We start from the raw sequence: 6,020 nt of genomic DNA on the forward strand, positions 1-6,020 counted from the left end.
TTAATACTAAACAAAATATTAATAATTCAGTTTAGCGATATAATTTTTTGTCATTTACGTCAATCAATTAAAACACTTTAGTATAGGGACCAGTTCTCACTATTAACTAGTTGCTTGTTAGCATGCTATTAACATATTGGCTGTTTATTAGCACTTATTGTATACTGCATGACCATATTCTACATCAATAATTTTACCCAATAGCTGAATTTAACAACTTACTAACTATTAATAAACAGCAAATTAGGAGTTTCCTTCTGTATGCCCGAATATTGTAATATTAGACACTGATTAAATAAATTTGTCTACATGGAGCAACTGCAGTTTTGGTTGTCTAACTATGGTATCAGCTCTAAGAAAAGCAGAAAAACAAAAGCAGTGGAATAAGGACTAGACTTCACGAATGCATCCAGTCACACCTGCTCATGTTCACGCCGGCCAACTGCAATCTCACACCTAGAAAAATAAGCTACAGCTCATCAGACAGTGACTGTAGCACTTGCCATCTGTCCCTGGATCTACATTACAGGTATGTGTGCTTTCAGGTGTGTTATCCTGCACAGCCATTTAAAATAGATGACCATGTTTCTCTCTACAATTAAATAAATGTTTTCAAAAAGCTCTTATGTGCAGCATTTATTTTATAGTAAAATATATATGGGTGAACACTGAAGTATGCAAATCCATAATAATGCAATACAGCAACTGTCCCCACACTTAATCTCACATATAAACTACAGCACATGTTTTTGCTGCATGGTCCACACACACCAAATAATAATAAAAAAAATGCACATGACTCTGCAGGAAAAGGAAATCATCAGAAGCACTGATTTGCTAATGGAACCATTCCCTAACTTCTCAATACAGCAACTATAGAGACATAGAAGGCAAATGGAAATCATGAGTGCATTTCATGTTTTGAAGAGCACTTAAAATTATTATCTGTGACTGGTAAAATATTTACTAAAATATAATTTGAGTAAGTACTTGCAGGTTGTATTTTGCTTATGAAAATAATTTTGTCAGAATACTTGGTAACTTTTGAACAGATTTGTGTTGCAACATCTACCCAGCCAAACCTTGACCCTGCATCACGTGTGTCTATTGATCACCACCACCTGTTTCACAGGAATGATTTAGTCCTTTCATCTGTGCTTCGTTTCGCTTTTTCATGTTAGAGGAGTCTTTATTTTTAATGATGGTGTGAACATCAGACTCCAACTTAATGTACTTTGAATGAAGCAATTAATTTTAAATGTGATTATTTCTGCTAGTTAAGCACTGCATGAAAATACATAATATACATAATTATTCAGCAAATTGCAAGACCTAGGACATGCCAAGGAGTATGTTTAATTTAATATTATTAACTTCAGTATAAAATATCCTACTGGCCATCCATCCTTCGCCCCTGGCATGAGATGCTGGGATAGGACCTAGGCCCCTGGTGACCCTAAAGAGGATAACATGGTTTGAAAATTGATGGATATACTGTATCATCTTGATTGGTTTTCAATGCATCCTCTTCAATATGTGTACTCAAGAGTCTCAGTGCCATTTTGATTGACTTAGAGACTATATTATATGAAGTCAACTTGGTTACGTCAGAAGAGACTGGGATTTTAATTGCTGTCATTTTCTTCCCTAAAAAATGAGGGGTGACTTGTGACTGCTGGATAGCACATATGCTGTGCAAACTGTTTTTCATTTCTGCTTTGCATGGACCAGATGCTGTCCCATTCTCTCCCTGAACTCCATCAATGACTTGAGAATATTATTTCTGCATATGGTGCTATCTTGAGGGGTGCCATGTCTGTTTAAAGACTTCTTAATTAATGATATCCTTCATTAGCACAGAAAATCTGACACAGAATAAATTAGTCTGACTGTGAAAACTTCCTGACACAAGCTATATGAAAGTATAGCTCACAACAAACAAACAAAAGGTTATGTCATTGTTGAGATATTTCAAGGATGAACTGAAAACTGGGCCCCTTTGATGATATATCACATACACTCACACACACAAAAAGAAATTCAATGCCATCGTGTACTTACTGTCACGATGTTACAAAAGCTGCATTATTTAACCAGTCTAGGCTCATTGGGAAAACCTGCCTGTGTCAACATTTATGTAAAATTACATTATGCTGAAATTTCACTAAAAGTGCCACTAAAAAGTGTGTTAAGTTGAACAGATAAATGTGAATCTGGCACCTTAAATTTAAACATACTGTAAGGGTAAAAACGAGCAAACCTGAGACAAAAAAAAAAAAAAAAATGAGCTGATTCAACTGTGCCATTTTAGCTTGCTTGTAAAAATCTTTGAGCTCTTTTAATCCTGACTGGTGTTTCATGGGACTCATAAAGCAGGGATAGTACAATGATGTATACTAGGTGAGCTACAGAACAAGTTTACTACATCAGAAAAGCCGCATATGTGATACAAGCTTGTTATATTTGTTTACAAATTGTGTATAGTAAAAGTGTTTTGAGGCCTTAAGATATTATTTGTAAAGAGGACCAGGTACATCCATGATCAACTTTGCGTTCAACATAAGGAAAAGAGAAGAAATAATGAACAGATAAAAGTTAAGGTAGAACCTAAGAGTAAGCAAAATAAACATTTTATTTGTAATAAAAATACATTAACCTGTTTGACATCTGTGTGACAGTTTACAATTTTACACCGATAACAAATGTGTTAGTACTGTAGATTCAGTCAGTTTACTGTGCTAATTAAAATCAGCCAATATGACACCCATACCATAATGAATACGTATTTAAAACTTCTCTAAGCAAGTGCTTAGTTGTTTGGATAATCAATCCAGCCTTGTGGGTTTCTTTGCGTTTTACCTAAAACACTAGATTACAAATTTTTTTTTCATTGATATGTCCCTACAAAACTCCCCACTAATCCTTGGGTGTCTCCTGGCTTTTGCTCTGGTTTTCCAACACTGACTGTCTTCCATTAGTGAGATGGGTGTTTACAGTAATTACAGAGAACAAGATCCCTCATTCTCTAAGGCAAGATGGTTTAGACAGACATCTGATTGGCTGCAAGTGAGAACATTACAGCCTCCTGACACATAAACAGAGAGAAATTGTACAATAAATTACACTAGCACGTCTATTTGCAACAATGTGTTGTGTATTTTAAATGGCAAACATGCTAGCAGTGTGTACTTATACTGTAAAGAATTAAACTTAAAGTGTTCATATTTTAGGAGCAAATGGTCTGATGTCTTCAGCAGAATTTGTAAAATTTCAAAACACTGGAGAACATTGTTTCTCCCGTCCCTCCTCTTCAGACTTGATGCTCAGGCGGGTTGCCAGATTGAGGACATGCAACAGGAATATGACTCTGGTCATAAAGCTTTTTAGCTGGATGAAGAGGCTTTTTAGGTTGGACAGAATATGGAATCTCTGAACAATTTTGTTTGCTGGCTTCCCTGACTGCAATACGCTGTGTTGCCCGCCAACTGGCAACACGGGGTGTAAAATACCATTGGATAGATTGGAAGTGGGCGGAACTGCACAGACCAAAATAGACATTCTGAAACAGAATGCACATTTCAAAGTAGAATAACTGGTTTTTTTATTTATTTTTATTTTTATAAAGAAACAAGAATGCGAACTTGTTTCTGCAAACATATTATGATATTTTTATGATTTAGTACAGTAAAAAAAAAAAAAAAAGATACATACAGCACCTTTAACTGAATCATCTTAAAATATGCATGGGACTAGGTGCTATATTACAGCAACAGCAAAGTTCCTTTTCAAGAAATGTCTGTTCACTCATTGGCCATAAATGCAACACCTCCAGAAAGCTATTTTGGGCATCCAATACCATCTCCAATCTATTTAAATGGGGAAATCTTGACATCTTAGAAATTGCTTTCCACACAGACATTTAAATAACATTTTTCAATTCAGTAACAAAAGGGGTAAAGGGATTTTCACAGCAATTGTTGATATACATTATGTGATTTATTTTAATTATGAAATTGAATTACTTAATCAGCATATACATTTAGAATACAATAAAAAAAAGCATTTCAGCAAATGAAGCATTTTTAATGAATGTTAATTTACTTTTTACATTTCCATTAGTGTAATTTCTCATCACACTATTTCACACAATCACTACGACCCCCCACAACAAACAACCTTGAGAGGAAGATCAATTTTAATTGCTTGTGTTGACAAACTTCCTCTCTTGACATTGGTTTGATGGTTTCAATCAAGGACAGTGAAACTCCTTCTGTTTAAACTGCATCAGAGCACACTTGAGGGTATGTGTACCATAATCAAAATATGAACATAAAAATAGCAGCCAAAACAAAATATAATATACATGCATAGCTGACAATATAAGGTCTGTGCAGGTAACCTAAGAAGAGACTCAAGAAACCATTAAATTACTGACATACATGAGTAAAAAGAACAAAGAGATGTTCACTGTCTACTAGAGCAAGTCGGTTCTTCAGTGATAAGAATCCAGGACTATAATGAAGTACTAACTTAAGACTCCAGTACAGGATTTCACCTATACGCTCAGCTGTCTCCCAGCACTGATATAATCTGGATGATCAATATACATCCCTAAAAACACCACAAACAGCAACAAAGCAACACTTTACTGTGATGATTCCCCCAGTAGGGGGTGCACTGTTTTCTCATCCCAGAACCCTTAGGTGCTTGCAACTATTTTAGCCAACTGTAAAATACAGGCAGGCGTATTAAAGAAATCACTAAAATAGAAAATTCTGCAAATGAACAATATTAATGTATGGGTTAGTTCACTCAAAACCTTTGTTTCAGTTCATTAATTTAAATCCCTCCCTGCTTTCAATCAATTTGATTTAATAGTTTCCTTCTCACACTCACAAAGATTCCTCAGTCTCTGAATGCTAGAACCTTGGAACAAAAAGGGAATGTAAATACGCGATGAGGACACAGAGTCAAAGGGCTAAAGGCAGATGACTGGAAATCTATGATGTTTGTTTTGGCTCAGTGATGGACAGCAGCAGCCAACACATGAGTGCCAGCACACACTCCAGACACTGGCTGCTGGAATGAAAATGAAATCTGCCTGTTCCAGGGTTGTGTATGACTCTGTGGGTGTGGTTTATAAACTAAAATGATCCTGGAAAATGTAGAAAAACAGTTAACTGAACGTGTCCCCACAAAATGAAAAGATTCAGAAGAGATGTCTCCATAAAGATATAAATATATAAGGTTGTTTGCACTATTTGCTGTTCTGTTTCCTTTTCTGTTCTGACAGATGTATTGTAAAGATACATCTTAACAAATAGCCATAACAGTTAAACATATTTGAATCAAATACTATTATTATGATACATCCAACAACTACAAGGAAATCCCTAAAAACACAAATGAACAAACAGTTGAAGGAAGTGTAGTCAGTTTTTGCGTTACTGGTGTCACCTAGTTTAACTAAAAAAATAAAGCAACCATTGCAAACTGCCCATGTCACACCTGACCCAACTCAAATATCACAAACTCAGCTCTTACAGGTTGATAAACTACAAGGCACGTCTCAGAGGGTAAAAGCAGGCTACTTTCTATAAAAGGTCCAACATAGCAGGAACAGGTTTAATTTGAAGATTAACTCATATATCAAGAGGAAACTGCACATGTTTGTGGTATTGATTAAAACACAAACATTCTACCGAATTCCTCCACCTTGTACAAACACTGCTAGTGTTTACCCTTGTTTTACCCTATTTTCTGTGCATATTTTGGGCAAGTCTATGAATTTTGGCTTTCACTTCTGTAACAGAATCTGAATTTCTATTTCCACACCGACTAAACACCTTTTGGCTCAGCCTACTACAATAACCACACCCCAAACTCTCCCTATTGGCTGCATGGAGGTATGCAAATAGTGACAGGCAGGTAATACATTCTATCATTGCATTTGGAACTAATTGGATTGGACAAACATTTTATGTTCCTGACGCTTTCACAGAAAACATATTTATATATAT

The sequence above is a fragment of the Carassius gibelio genome, chromosome B9 (genome assembly GCF_023724105.1).
Source record: "Carassius gibelio isolate Cgi1373 ecotype wild population from Czech Republic chromosome B9, carGib1.2-hapl.c, whole genome shotgun sequence".
NCBI classification, from domain to species: domain Eukaryota; kingdom Metazoa; phylum Chordata; class Actinopteri; order Cypriniformes; family Cyprinidae; genus Carassius; species Carassius gibelio.